Source organism: Sebastes umbrosus, chromosome 1 (assembly GCF_015220745.1).
Source record: "Sebastes umbrosus isolate fSebUmb1 chromosome 1, fSebUmb1.pri, whole genome shotgun sequence".
NCBI classification, from domain to species: Eukaryota; Metazoa; Chordata; class Actinopteri; order Perciformes; family Sebastidae; genus Sebastes; species Sebastes umbrosus.
Window position 1 is genome coordinate 24,157,776 of NC_051269.1, and position 16,059 is coordinate 24,173,834.

A 16,059-nucleotide genomic window follows, 5' to 3' on the forward strand; every position below is an offset into this window, starting at 1 on the left:
CACCACAGGCCGGAAAAAAAATAGCGCTTTACTATGAAATGTCCAGTTACAAAGTATACGACCTGCATAGAGCATGTCTAAATGAGCATACACACACTTGGGCAATCGAGCAGGCACACAAAAACACGATTGTACACACATTCAAATACTGTACACAAACAATGAAATACAGATGGAGTGGTGGCAGGGTGAACTGACATTTCTGATTATCTCTCTCTGGGCCGTGGGGTGTATTTTTAGACATAGTGAATATAGCTATTTAGTCATCAGCCATTCCTCAAGGCTGCTGTGTGTGTCAGAGTGTGTGTACATCATCTGCACTATGCGTATGTGCCTAAGAAAGATTATGAAATATGAGGACCAACAGAAAGTGAAGCGGATCAAGAGAAACAGAGAAATGAGACTTAAAGGGAAGCGACTGATGGTCTAACACAGCAAAGAAAGAGAGACGGTTCTTGCTAACAGTGCTGACAAATCAACCATGTTCTGTATAGTTAAGAGGACTGTAGAATATTTACATTTCAGCCGTGAAAGTTGATGTAGACCAGGTTGCACATGTGGACACACGGAATGTTACATAGAGGGGAGCGAATGTGTTGGGTTGGGCTACAGATGGACAGTACCTGGCACCCCACGGCACAACATTTAACTAGCGTGCCCTAGTGAATTCTCTGTTTTTGTTCTGTTTGTTCTCATTAACTGCAAAAAAAAAAACCTACATATCATTGTTTAATCAGCTTGGTACTTATTTTTTCTGAGTTTCATGAGAATTTCTTATAAACCTCATTTTGAACTGAAGACATGTTTCAGAAGTCTGCTACAGAAATTTACACTTCTGTTTAGGGTCTACAGCTGTAAAACATGGTTAACCCATTTGTGCCCAAAGTCTATATTTAGTATGATAAAGAATGCCAAATCATTTGTTTTGACTGATCAAAACTCTTGAAATTTGGTACGGACATAGTTTGGGCAAGTATCTAAGAGGACAACTTTGACATTTTTAGACCACATGTAAAATCACACTTTTATTAGTAGTCAAAAGTCTGTTTTTTTTTTTTTTTTAATGAGGAAAAATGATAACATTATGTTTATTAAATGTTTTCCATATTAAATATGTATTTTACACTGCATGCATGTGCATATCTTTGCTATTCAACTTGTTATGAGTTGATACCAAATACTTGATTGTACTTCTTGAAGTTTCTGAGATACAGCCATTTTCCTACTAAACTATATCTAGTATTTGGGCACATGGGTCTACTGTTTTTCTTAAAATATTATAGCAAAAATGGTTGTCCCATCTGCCAAAATACTAGATATAGTATGATGAGAAAAACATACCTTTCAGCCAAACTGTTTGACTGATTTTGAAAATGTCTTCACATTGGTGCTCAGGCAAGCCCAGAGAACATTTCCACCAAAGGAAATAAAAACTTTCAGTTGCGGGCACAAATGGGTTAAATTCATCTGCTCTATATCTGTGACTTGTGTTGCAACCGGGTCTCACTCCTACGTCAACGCATCAAGTGCCATAGCTTTGTCAGTGGCCCTCTGCGTCTGATACCGACACACCAAGGCACAATGTAGCATCTGAATGAGACTTTCAGCTAACTCATAAACCCATCCACTTCATTATTACGATCAGAGGATCTGATGTGTTTAAATAGCGCGAAAGTCTTTCACCCAGGAGACCAATGTTCGTGTCCCATTTGAAACCAAGTCAACGTTTTATTTTACCTTAGTTTTGTTATGTAACTTACAGACTTTACTAACGTCAGTTATGCAACAAGCGCAGTTATTTATTTTAACCCAAACCACGATAGTTTCCTAAGCCTGACCAAGTACTTTTGTTGCCTAAACCTGACCAAGTACCTTTTTTGCACAGTCAACCTATTTTGGAAATTTATTTTGAAAAGACACTGTATGCATGTAACAAGCAGAAACTGTACGTTTCCTGTGAACATGGAAAAGACATGCATGTAGCAAGGGGAAACTAGTTTGAAGTTTAGGGCCACAAAGCTGCAGTATTTGACAAGTTAGGATTGAGAATGTGTTGGGTGTTGACAGAATTTTTTTATGCACACACAATATCCCAAATACGTATTTGAATTTCAGTAATTGGTGTTTTATAAAGATTTGTTCATAACTATCTAACAGGAAGTTAACCGACCCCAAACATAAGTGATGTCACCATCAAATCTGCAAGCCCAGTTTGTGGTAAAAGGAGGGGTTACCACTTCTATATGTTTCTACATATTGTGTTTTAATGAGGTTGGAAAAAAGTATTTAATGGAAAAAAATCCAATGATTTAGCCATAATTGTGATTCTGTTGACATATACATCAGTGGGATATGTGGAAGCTAAAACAGTAAGGAAACAAAGCAAAACAAAACATAAGGGTTAAACGGGTTTGCAGCCCAAACAAATGCTCTGTTTAGTCGTGTCGTGTGGGAATCACATACACAGTGGGAATCTCAGCATTACTGAGGCACCAAGCAGGGACTTTGCACCACGTGGGAATGACATTTGCAGCTCTATGGTCCAGGACACAACGGCTTGGCCCACATGGAGATCTCTTAGCTGTCTAAATCGAGACTGCTGTGTGCACCAGTTAGTCATTGAGCAAGCTGTTCTCACAGAAAGTGTGCAGCTATACCTACGAAAAGAAATGCACTGTAATTTGTGTATATCCAACGAATCAATTTTCAACCTATGTTGTTTTGTTGCCTAATCCTAACCAAGTCAATATTTTCCTAAACCTAACCAAGAAGTTGTATTGCCTAATCCTTACCAAGGCAATTTTTCCTAAGCCTACGTGAGAAATAGACATTACAGTAACAGAATATTGATTCATATTTGATCAGCGCTGTCTAGTTTGACCGTTTGATCAGAGTTCACGAGTGATTGGCCGCTGCTCAGAGACGACAAGCTCCAGCTCGGCTCTGATTGGTTGTTTTCCTCTGGTCTGTGAAATCTTGCAGATGACAGACACAGAGGCACGTGTTTTTGTTCAGGATATAGTGAGCATTTTATAGTAATAACTTTTTAAAATCTTATTTGCTCCAATCTTGCCTACAGCGTCTTTAATATTAAACTGTTGCAACAGCAAACAACACATCACAGCAGGTTTGGCAATACAGTTCTGACATCACTGGACTGAAACCAGCTCCCAAAAACCCGACTGTGGTCTGTTTTACTCAGTAGCAGCTAAAAATAACCCACCAATGAAGTTCAGCTGACCATGTACAGACAAAGTTGGATCGCCAAATAAATACAACAAAAATGCTTTATATAGTACAGACAGTACCTGGCACCTCACGGCAGTGCATTAAACCAGTGCGCACGTGGAAAGTGAATTTTATCCTCCCCTTAGGTTTTTTTGCAGCGCAACCTCATTACAAATACTCTCTTTAGCTGCACCAGTGGGAATCACACACACAGTGGGAGTCTCAGCATTACTGAGGCACCATGCAGGGACTTTGCACCACGTAGGAATGAGATTTGCAGCTCTTTAGTCTGACTAGCTGTCAGTTGATTTGTCTGTCGGTCTCTCTGTCTCTCCGACTCGCACCTTTGATCTATCTGTCTTTTGTTATCTTCCATAAGGGGTAGTGGAAGCATGGTTGAAATCTTTGATGGATCTTATATTTCACCACTTCTGAGCATTGTTAGACTTTATCAAGGTGAAAGTCAGCTTCTACAGTCTTGCTCTTTATAAAAGGTGGGAACGGTTGTGTTAAAAGTTGTTTGCTAAAAGTATCAGCTATAACCTGCCTAGTGTTCTTTACACAAATGATGAAGGTGGTGGATTATAAAAGGGAGTTGGAGATCTGCAATCACATTGAAATGTGTTTGTTCTGTCCGTCTCTGTTATCTAAAGACAGAGATACAGTAAAAATCCCTTTTTGGAAAAAATTCAAGGACAAAACATGGTAAGAATTATGAGAATCCTCCTGCAGCTACCTCCTGTCCTCTCTCCTCACTTTCTTTGTCTCTCTATCTTACCTGGTGATTCATGGATCTCTCACACACAAACACATGAACACACTCAAGCCATATCTCCCTGCCTCTCCACATATCTGTCTCTCACACCATGTTATACTGCTGTCAACCATAACACACAACAAAGATAACAGATCTAAAGCCACACTCAGTTATCTGTCTGCTTCAGCTGTGGAACAACTAATACTTTATTTAATACTTGTGTTTTGTCAGGAACATTAGAAATGATACTCATGAGTTACATTTAAATTAGGACTGTCAATCGATTAAAATATTTCATCGTGATTAATCGCAAATTAATCACAAATTTTGTATCTGTTCAAAATGTTCCTTAAAGGGTGAATTGTGACATGTGAGTGGACAAAAATGCTTTCTTTATGCAAATGCATGTATTTATTTATTATCAGTAATCAATTAACAACACAAAACAATGACAAATATTGTCCAGAAAACCTCACAGGTACTGCATTTAGCATAAACAATATGCTCAAATCACAACATGGCAAACTCAAGCCCAACAGGCAACAACAGCTGTCAGTGTGTCAGTGTGCTGACTTGACTATGACTTGCCCCAAACTGCATATGATTATCATAAAGTGGGCATGTCTGTAAAGGGGAGACTCGTGGGTACCTATAGGACCCATTTTCATTCACATATCATGAGGTCAGAGGTCAAGGGACCCCTTTGAAAATGGCCATGACAGTTTGGACGCAACACGCGTGAGACACGCAGCGGTTCAGCGAGGAAGCCGCCATGTGCAGAGCAGTGGCCGTGAGCTTGCTAGCTGGACACACTCACATGCACTAACATACACTAAAAGCATGTGCGGCCAACCCGGCTATGTCAACAAAGCAAGGAGAAGCTCAGATTACAACACGCACAGAGGGAGAGTGACTTCATTCTCTGCTCAGGTAGACATTACTCCACTATATCTTTACTTAGCAATAGTTGTTTGGTTATCAAATAGAGGACCTTTAAGTGCTATCAATAAGTACACTGTTTGAGCTTCAGAGATCCAAACAGATTCAGTGGGATTTGTAAGCCCCACAACGGTTTCACGTATTGCTGATTGTGCTTTTGGCCTCCTCTGAGAGGAGGTCACAGTATTCATGCAGGAGAAGTCGCTGGGAGCTCTGCAATCTCCGGAAACCCGCTTCATGTTCCAACATGAAGGATACAATCTGCGTCACCATCTCCCTGACGTTGATGCACATCATGCATCACATACACACACGCTTGTAGACAAAAAAATTACAAAGGAAATACACACGCTATCACACAAACACACATTCCTCTTTCCGTGCATGTGCAACACACACACACACACACACACGCACACGCACACGCACACACACACACCTGAACCCCAGCATACCCTCTCCTTCTTCTCATTGCTCCCTTTGTTCATTCTCTCATCACTCCCAATCTGTCATTCCTCTGAGTACATCTTTAATAGACAGTAAGACAGCAGAAAAAGACAAAGAAAGGACAGAGGGAAGGAGGAGAGAGATGAAAGAGACACAATCTGTCCCAGACTAATGAAAGGAGCGGGATGGTAAAAGTAAAGGTTTAATACATCAATCAGAGTGTTGCTTAATGAGGAGAAAGGAAAGGACAGGGGGAAGGAGAAGAAAGGAAAGAAGTAAGTAAATTTGCTTTACTTTTCTTTTATCTCATTAAAACTTTTTTTTAAACCTCTAGGTACATATATCAGTAACAGCAGCTTTTGATGAAGCCAAACATGTCAGGGAAAAGAGCTAAATGTGTCCTCTTGTACAGATGAGATCCTTTTAGCATTTAACATGGAGGATAGTGAAGATGTATGATCAAACGCTGAGAGTGCGTAGATGCTAATCCATCTTTTGATTGCAGGAGTAGAAATGACTCCAGATACATTTAGTCTCACTTTGTTCTCTTTAACTGTGGTGTCATCTAACTGTCATTTGTCCTTTCTCTGTTAATTTCAAACAAACCAGTGTACATGTCAGTTTCTGTCAGATAAGGACAGGAAACAGGAAAGTTGAATGGGGGTTAAAGGAAAAACCCAAACTGATGTTTTCTACCACAACACTATTAATCTATTAATCTACTATTAGTTACAATCACAGTATATTCTGAAAAGTATAAATCAGTTCATTTTATTTTGGAGTCCACTATGCATAAAGAAAGACAATATCCCACTTATAAAGACTAACTATGGAAAAAGATTTCGTTTGAATACTACTGAAGTACTCACAGAAAAAAAAAACATTTCAGTGAAGTAATGACCACCGTATTCTTCAGAAGAAAAATTACTCATGAATTCTTTCAAAACTGTAAAAGATTTACTCATGTACTCTAGAAAGTGAAAAGCCACTGAGCAACTTTGTGTACTTGTGATAATTACAACCAATTTTAAAACAGCATGAGATGACTTTGGAATGACCTTTGGCAGGACTGACTGAAATCTTGTGAGCACATTACCCAAAAACACATTTTGAGTCATTTACATACTCCAACACATTCAGCCTCCTGTCTTCCCATTCTGTAACTGACATACAAAATCTGTTATTACACGAGAAATCGCTTCCTTTGTGGGAGCCAAAGGAACAATAAATGTGAATTGGTTCTTACTATTCCAGGCTTCTACTTCACACTTTCCTGCAGAAGAGGACGATCTGAAGTGGCAATGTGACGCACCAGGGGGACTCCCTGTCTCATTGTGTTACGTCTACCCTGACATTTACAGTAGCTCTTTATGTATGAGCATGGGTTTGTGTCTTGGAGGATAGAGGATTCTAATGTGTCGAGGGTTTGGCTGTGTGTGGCTATGGTGTGTGTTTGTTTGTCTAAATGTGATATCTGTGCATTCAAGTTGTCTGCATATGTTCATGTAGGGTTAGTGTGGGTGTATTTTTTCTGGTATATATGTGGTATATACACTGCTCGAAAAAATGTAGGGAACACTTAATCATCACAGTATAACACCAAGTCAGTTAAACTTCAGGGATATCAATCTGTCCATTTAGGAAGCACATTAACTGTAGCGGAAAATCACTTGGTTGGATTTCTGGCGGGCTGACATCTACCACATTAGATTCCTAGTCCAGGCAATCTATGACACCTTACCAAGTCCGGCAAACCTTCACACATAGGGCAAAGTTGAGACACATTCCTGCCCTCTGTGTGCTGCTAGAGGATCCCTTCAACATCTCCTCAGCAGCTGCCCTAAAGCCTTGGCTGATGGTAGTTACCGCTGGCGCCACGACCAGGTGCTCAAAGCAGTTGCGGAAAAAGTCACCACAGCCATTCAGTCTAGCAAACACCGCCCCAGGAAGAAAACCATCATGTTCCTCAAAGCTGGAGAGAAGCCCCATTCCCTACCACAGACAAGACCATGCCGACTGTCCACAGCCCAAGACTGGCAACTGAGGGTGGATCACGGAAAACAACTAAGTTCCCTGATCACATCATACACACGAGTCTCCGCCCAGTCTTGATCATCTTCTCAGACTCCACCAAGCAGGTGATTATGTGGGAGCTGACTGTGTCCTGGGAAGAACACATGGAGGAAGCTCATGAGAGGAAGCTTGCCAAATACCAGGAGCTGGTGGAGCAGTGCAGAAGCCGGGGCTGGCGGGCTCTCTGCGAGCCGATTGAAGTGGACTGCCGGGGGGTTTGCTGGTCACTCAACCTGTGAAGCTCTGACAGGGCTTGGAGTAACCGGAGCTGTATGTACCATCACTGAAGCCGCAGAGAAAAACACTAGATAGCTTTGGATAAAGAGGGGAAGCACGTGGATTGTTGCTGCTGGGATGCAATCCGGGACTTGTTCAACCCCAGATGGGTCACCTGGGTGAGGGGGTCTGATGTTGAAAGACCCGAAACCCCCGATGACCCCAGGAACATCACCGATGATGCATCCCAGCGCATCCTAGAGATGTATTTTGCAACCTTCAGCGTCACAATATAGCCCGCGACTGCAACGATTCAACTGTGAGTTTGGCAGCCCCCTAGTAAGAAATATATAATTGTAGGATAAGGAAAGCATTGCATTGCTTCAACTATAACAACTGTTACTGTCGCCTATCAGCTGTCAGATGAGTGCCTCATATCTTATAAAAAGTCCACACACCACACTTAATCAGAGTTCCGGAACTTTTTTCCATTGAAGATTGTATCAGTTGCAGGCATGCTGTGAGCTTTGAGTAAGACTCACAGACCCCGGCAGTAATGAACCTGACTCAACTCAAAGGACTTTACAGGCAATAAAGGAGACAGAAGAAGAAAAAACAAACAAACAAAACAACAGCCACCACATTTTCAGTTACAATTATTTGACATCTAAGGGTGTTTAGCAGTATGTGACCTTTATCCAGCTGTCATATTGCTATCTGTCGCATCCATTCGATTGTACTTATTTTTTAATTAAGTCTGTCACTGGGAGAGATTACACACTTTCCTCGATCTCCCCACAACAAACATTCATCCAATCAATTAATTTATTTGGTGTTCAAATATCCTGTATCAGTTGTAACATAATTTCAAGTCCTTAACTAAACACATACTGTATAAATAACTTCTTTACACACTGAGCCATTAACTATTTACCATGTGTTGAATTTTTAAATGTATACTGTTTGAGACAGTAATAATAAAGTAATCGTTTACAACAACATTAGCAGATTAATAGTCTCTATGATGCCTTTTACTTTGTTCAGGTCAGATCGTGGATTGCTTCATGACCAGTGTTGGGAAGTACTGCATCAATGAGTACGGTGTTACAGAAAGTGTAGTGTAAGCCAGTGGTTGAAGTGGAACAAAAATAAGTGCCAGTGCTCCCCTTATTCACATGTATCAGCCGGTATCAGCAATCTCTTGCAACATATTCCTATTCATTCATTATTTCTTTAAGTATGTTATACTGCGTCAGTCATAATCAGCTGTGGTTTTATTGCTATAATATTATACTTGATCTATGCATCTTCTATAGTAGGCCTATAATACTCCAATAATATTCCAACTGGAACATTATAGGGTTAAGGTGGTGTGTTTGTATATAGTGTTAATTCTTAAAGTAAATAATAATATATTATAGGATGCCTATAGGTTGGAAACAACAGCAGCCAGCCAGACAGGCAGGTATGCAGATTGAGGTGTGTGAGCTATTCATTCAGATTTTAGGAGTTGTGTCCCAGTCAGGTGCTCCTACATATTATACAGAGACATTCTGAATTTCGACAGTGAATAAAAGACACTTGATATTTGGTGTTTTAAAGGTTTTTGACTTAAAACTATGCATTTTTTTCATCATTTTCAACCATTATTATCACTATTCACATTATTATGTTATTATATATTATAACACCTGGTTCTTGATCAGCTGTGTGTGGCAGTGTGGGTGTATTTTACTTTTAGTGTTACATTACATTTGTGTGTTTGTTGTGTACTGTGTACACTACAGTGTGTGTGAGTGTGTGAGACAGAGAGCTTGTCCTTCTTTACAAACGGTATCCAGCTGTGTTGACAGAAGATGCTGATTCTCCGTTCTCCCCGCCCCGCATCCCCAATCCTTCTTTCTGTTTAGCCCCCACTACTACATTCATGTACAAACACACATGTTCATATACGTACAAGTGCCAGCTCAACACACCCTCACCCACAAACACATTCGCACCAAGACTTACAGGCAATGCATCTTGTCAATTTTAATAAATAGTTACATCTTTCAAGCTGCTGACGTCGCAGAGAAAAGCAGATCAGAGAGAGAGAGAGAGAGAAAGTGAAAGGGTGAGAAAGATAGAAGGTTAGAGAGAGTATGGAGAGAGAGCGGGGGATGCCGTCCTGCTGAACAATATCAAATCAAACTGAACACTGAATTATCTCAGTGCCGTTCGCAGACGAGAGAAAGATGAGTGTGGAGGGCAATAGTTTGGTCATGGATACCGCACTATGTATGATAATATTGTGTGTGTGTGTGTGTGTGTGTGTGTGTGTGTGTGTGTGTGTTTGAGAGAGAAAAGGAGGAATGTCTGTGTGCATGCATGATGAACAGATTAAAAGAAACTCGGTGAAGAAATGAGAAGAATGACCCACAAATCAGGTGCTCCTTATACAATCATCGTCTGAGGCAGTCAGTAGGTGTGTGTGTGTGTGTGTGTGTGTGGAGGGCGGTGGGGTTGCGTCACAGGAAGCTGGTCAGGATGTGATCTGCATTTGGGTCCACCTGCTCCACTCTCACTGGTTACGGTTAGGGTCTCAAAGAAATGCATTTGAGTCAATGTAATGTCCTCTAAAGGGATGGAAACACAACGTGTGTGTGTGTGTGTGTGTGTGTGCGTGTGCGTGCGTGTGTGTGTGTGTGTGTTTGTGTGTGAAGTATAACCGAAGCTTTAGATGTGAGTACATTTTGTCTGGTCATCACTTCTAAGAGTTGTTTGAGGGTTAAGACTTGGATTTAACGCTAAACTTTGATTTAGTTTTAGGTTAAGGGATCAGTTAGGGAATGCATTTTATCAATAGAGGTCCTCACAAGGATAGCAGTACAAACTGTATGTGTGTGTGTGTGTGTGTGTGTTTAATTGACGTAAGCAGCCCACGGCTCACGGCTTGCTGAGTTACCATGGTGACCGGTTGGCTGTGTTGTAGAATGCCCTGTGGCTGGGCGCACTTCTGGACCTCTTTCTGTCTGTCGGCCTGTCTCCGTCTCTCTTATTCTGTCTCTCTCTCTCTGTCTCTCTCTCTTTCTCTCTCTCTCTCTCTCTCTTTCTCTCTCTCTCACACACACACACACACACACTCACATAAAAGAGCATCTCCTCTGCTCAGAGCAAAGCAGCTTGAGGAAATGAGATTTGTTCCGGAGACCGAGACAGAGTGACACAGAGAGAGGGAGATTGACTCTCTCTCTCTCTTCTTTGTGTGTCCCCATCTCTTACACTTATTTTATCCTTCGAAGCTTTTGGTGTTCTCTATTCTAATACATATACACATGATGCACCACTCGTGACGTACACAGACATTTTGAATGTGCAGGATTTGTACTATTTGAACAGGCAAATTGACTTAAATGTATTTATTTCATTTATAACAGCGGGATGTGATGAGGGAGAAACACACAAATCAACTCTGTCCAACATTGGAGCTGCAGTCCATTAAGTAGCTACCGTATATGGCCTCAGTGCCTTGCTTAAGGGAAGTCCCTCAGTCATTCATTCAGTTGGTACCTCTATCAAGACGAGCCCAGGGATTTGAACCAGAGAGCTTCCAGCCACACATAAAGCTGCTAAGTGTTTGACCCATCCACCACCCTTACTTCCCGCCTTCAGCAGACTTCTCGCTCTTAATACTCAGCCCATTCTTGTTCCCAGGGCGTCAAATGTTGTTAATCGTCTTATGGTTGCTCCCGCTAGGGGTTGCTCATTGATTTGTTATAGGTTTAATGCCACATGCCCTTCCTGACGCAACGCCTCTTGGGGGGGATACATGCTTGGTGGTGGGAGGAAACCGGAGAACCCAGAGGAAACCCATTCAAACATGGGGAGAACATGCATACTCCACAAAGAAAGGCTCTGATTCCCAGGGGCGTCAAATACTTAGGCTTTGTCACGGCAGTTGGCGTTCGGTAACTAAAATGTAAACCCATCCCCGGCAACAGTAAACACTTCGAGAAAATGCGCCGGGAGACTGCTGACATAGTTTAAAGAGCAAAAGGAGACACACTAGGGGGGCGGGAGGGGGGTTAGATGGGTCCAACAACACAAGGCTTTCATCCAGGAGACCACTGTTCATGTCCCCTGTGTCACATTACAATCAGCTGTTCATTCGTGTCCCATATTCACAACGTTCAGTTTCATTTCCACTATAAAAAATGTCATAGTTTTAAGCCCAACCATGTATTTATTTCCTAAACCTAACTATAGCGGTTTTGTTGCCTAAACCTAAAGCAACGTCAAGGGGCGTGACAAAGCGGCGGTATGTGACGAGTTGGGATGAGAATGTGTTCAAATACTACTTCCATTGCTCTCGTCAACACCGAGAATATGGCTGGACCATGAGTCTGTGAAGATGTGGCTAAATTGTTATTAAAATAGTTGTCATGTCTATAATGTTAAATCGAGCGGTACATGTCCCACCAGGTCTGGCCAGGACGCTAGGGTATGCACTGCTCAACTCAACTGGCCGTGCAAGCGGTGACGTACCCTACCGTGAAATGCACCTGATTGGTCCCTGCATTTCTGCTTGGCGTTTCAAACAGGAAACAACATGGCAGCCTCCTCGTAAACTATATGTTGTTCTATCCAAACAATTCATCAAAATCTACTTCTTGAAACATTTTGTGCAAGAAATAGGCTATGCCACTGCTGAATCTTGTTTCATTTTAGAACTAGATTGCCTAGTTTGACAGCTTGGACCAAGCTTCGTGAGCCAGACGCGTCACGCTGGATGGGCTCATTTACATAAAGGACTGTTCCCCGCCTTTTCATTTTTGAAAGAGCAATGGCCAAGGAGAAAACTTCAACACTCTGCCCACCAACTTTTGCATTTAAAGGGCTGGAACTCTGCAATCCAGCCAAAAATCTAATTTGACATTATCACACAGATCAGTAAATCTAAATGTCTGTTCTAACCCAGCAGTTCATTTTCTATATCATTTTAAGCATACATTTAAAGGAGATGCTGGGGTTATTATAGATTATATAGCTCATCATGGCTCGTGATCTCCCAGGAGGAGCTGGAAAACGTTGCTGGGAGCGGGATGTCTGGGCTACTTTAGCTGGCTGCCACTGTGACACAGCTCCAGATAAGGAGCAGAAAATGGATGGATGGATTCTTAAATGAATTTAAACACACAATTTATGAATCTATTTAAAAAGCTCTGTTGACTACAATGTTAAAAATGAACCATCACTTTGAAAAAAAAGTGCTGCTCAGTTAAACACACTTCTTCTGTGAATTATCTTCCTCCTTCTTTCCCTCCACAAGCTCCCACTCAACTTGTCTTTCCAGAGTGTTAGTCTCTCCCTTGGCTGTTTTTTTTTTTTTTAACTGCCGCTCTGAATAAATAAATGCTAAATCAGCCCCCTCTCGATGTGGTAATTCAAAGCACTGAGGGCCAGAGTGAATTTTAAGGCAAGCTGAGGAGGCAGAGACTTTCTCACGGATTCGGCTCGAGGCAGATCAACATAATAAACAGCTGGAAAAAGCGAGACACACAATGTGAAATTCGTAAAAAATTGCAAAACAATCACATAAAAGTCGGATTGCTTGGATTATTTCACTCACACATAGAAAAATAAAATTAAAAAATGTATCAGAGTAACATGAGACCACATGAACCACACACAGATATACTAAATATGTAAAGATCAGCAAGATGCCTGGGACATCTTTGACATGATGCTACAGACAAATGAATGGATGTTCATGCAGGCGGGAGCATGTGATGAATGTGCACAAAAAAGCATGCAGATAAAGACAAGTCAAGCACACACCAACACACACTGACACACACCAAATATATAGAGATCAGCAAAATAAGCATGCAATCTTTGACAACAACAACAACTCTCCTTGAAAAGGTGTTGCTCTGGCAACATAAAGCCTTGAGGAAAGAGTGAGAGAGAGTGTGTTTGTTAACACATGTGAAGTATACAGTAGTGCATATACAGTATGTACTTCATGTTGACCATTACAACCAAAGAAAGAAAAAGAGAGGAGGAAAAAAAATTACATTTAGTACATAGTATTACACTTGTGGCCAAGTTTATCCCAGTTTTTTTCAGTATCCTCTGAATTTAATGTGCAAAGAAACAGAAAGAAGGAGACGGATGCACACATAGAGAGAATACACAAAGATAAAGAAAGGGACAAATGTAGAGAAGAATAAATGGAGAGGAAGAAATGCCTGTAGTGTATTTCTCATGGTTATCCATCAGAGATATTGTGTTTAACAAAACACAGCACCCCAAAATCGATTAGCTGACATTTCCAAAGCTAACACTGGATACACACACACACACACACAGATGCACACACCTATTTATTTCTTGAGCCATCACAGCGGTTTCTCACCATTGTGAAGAAAAATAGCAGAGGCCTGCGCCCTGATATGAGTGGGTAGTAGCTGCAAAAGCTATGTTACATAGACATACACACATACATTCCTACATTACCAACAATGGACTATCATGCTACCCCAACCTAGTGGAGACCTCTGTCTCTGGTCATTAAGAAAAAAAAATTAAAGTCCAGGCATCCAGGGTATGATAGAAAATATGTTTGGGATGAGGTAAACTCACTATATGCACACAAACTATTTTTTCTCTGATAATGCTACATTCCGATGATACAAGTCCGATGATGAAAGCCGATGTTGAAATCGTCAGGATGACAGCTAGTTCATTACTTTTGAAGGGAAACTTATTTTACCCCGAATTACGTTTGTCTTTTACTTATTACAAATACGTCTCTAATCATAGTCCACAGAAGTATGCGTAGGGAGGAGGTTGGTGTGGATGGGTGGGTCAAACAAACTTAGGACTTTCAACCAGGACACTACTGTTTGTGTCCCTTGTGAAACTTAAATAATGTAACAACTTAACCTAACCAAGTAGTGTTGTTGCATTTCTGTTTCAATTTACATCGTTAACCATGTATTTAAAACTGCGACTATAATCTGGGAGAAAATATGTTTCCTTCAAAATGTAATTGAGAATGCAGTTTAGTTGTATGGGACCATAATATTTAGGAGACTAGACGGGTCCTACAGACAGTCAGGGTACAGTATGAGAGTTGATGCATTATAGCGCTGGGTAACAGGACAGTGGCGTATCGTGTCGAGTTGACACCGAAGCAGCACCGAAGAAAAAATAGGTTATTATGGCTGAACATAAAAACACAAAAGAAAATGTATTAGAAAAAAAAGCCGTCACAGAGCAAGACACACTTGGTCCAGCTGTTGGGAGACAAAAATCCTAACATAGTAAGTTTTCATTTTAACTTGACAGCTGTGATCGACACCTAATGCTTCAATTTGTCACTGAAACTACCATTCACACAGCACGCAGTACACTGGACTGATGTTAATGTTTAAAATTTAAATTGAGATATAATTAAAATGAAAGAAGAGAAACAGAAAGAATAGCAAGAAACTGTAAAAAAAAAAGGGAGAGTGACGATAGGAAGAATTAGCCTTCTGGGCAGAGCTGCTATCAATGGCTCTCATCAACTGATGGTTTATAGATCTGTCCCAGCACTAAGCTCTCTGTGGTTGTGGTCCAAAATTCTGAAAGAGAGAGAGTGAGAGAGAGAGAGAAATGAAGGGATGAAGAGAATTGATGAAGGAAGAGCGACAGAAAAATAAGCCAAGAGAAAAAGAGTGAGTGAATAAAGATGGAGAGTGAGGGATGAGATAAAAGGAGTGGATTAGACATTGAGCAATGGAGGGAGAGAAGGCAATATAAAAGGGTGGAGCTGAGGACAGAAAAATGGAAAAGAGAATTTTTCAAAAAAAAGAAAAAGAAAGACAGATGGACAGGTTGAAAGGAGAGGTAACAGAGAGGTGAGGGATAAGAGCGATAGGCATTTTGAACTGTAATGCGATCACTGACATTTCAATGATAGGACTTTGTTGCAATGTATTTCCCCATTTTCTCAGTCTTTTTAGAAGGTGCAGTAAAGATGAAAAAAGTGCCATAAAGTTAATGGAGAATGGTACTAAAACGTTATATTTTTCCATATTGCCCTTAGGGCATTTTCTATCTCAAGCTCAAAGGCCATGGAGTAAGAGGTTTCCACAACATATGACATTAAAGCAGTCCATTGAAAACATTATTGTATGGTCTCTGAGTCTGGGAAACCTTCTTCCTTCTTAACCCTTTAACTACTGCTGACTACTACATGTAGAAAATGTTGTAAGCATGGGAGCAAACAGACAAACCACTAGAGATGCACCATGACAAATATGTATGTTGCCTTTCTAAGCAATCATCTTCCACATAGCGTGCATAAAGTTTATTATGATAATAATGATGATTACCATTATGAAGTGAAACACCGTTACCATCTGCCTGCT

General features: G+C 40.8%; 2 long non-coding RNA genes across 2 annotated transcripts in view; both read left to right on the forward strand.

The window, feature by feature from the left end:
• LOC119493372 overlaps positions 1–16,059 on the forward strand; it is a 39,579-nt gene that overhangs the window by 11,686 nt on the left and 11,834 nt on the right. The gene's annotated exons all lie outside the window — the stretch shown is intronic.
• On the forward strand, positions 1,838–14,714 carry LOC119493376. Its single transcript, XR_005207955.1, has 3 exons — positions 1,838–1,849; positions 3,533–3,539; positions 14,600–14,714. It is a non-coding gene; the product is annotated as an uncharacterized LOC119493376 (long non-coding RNA).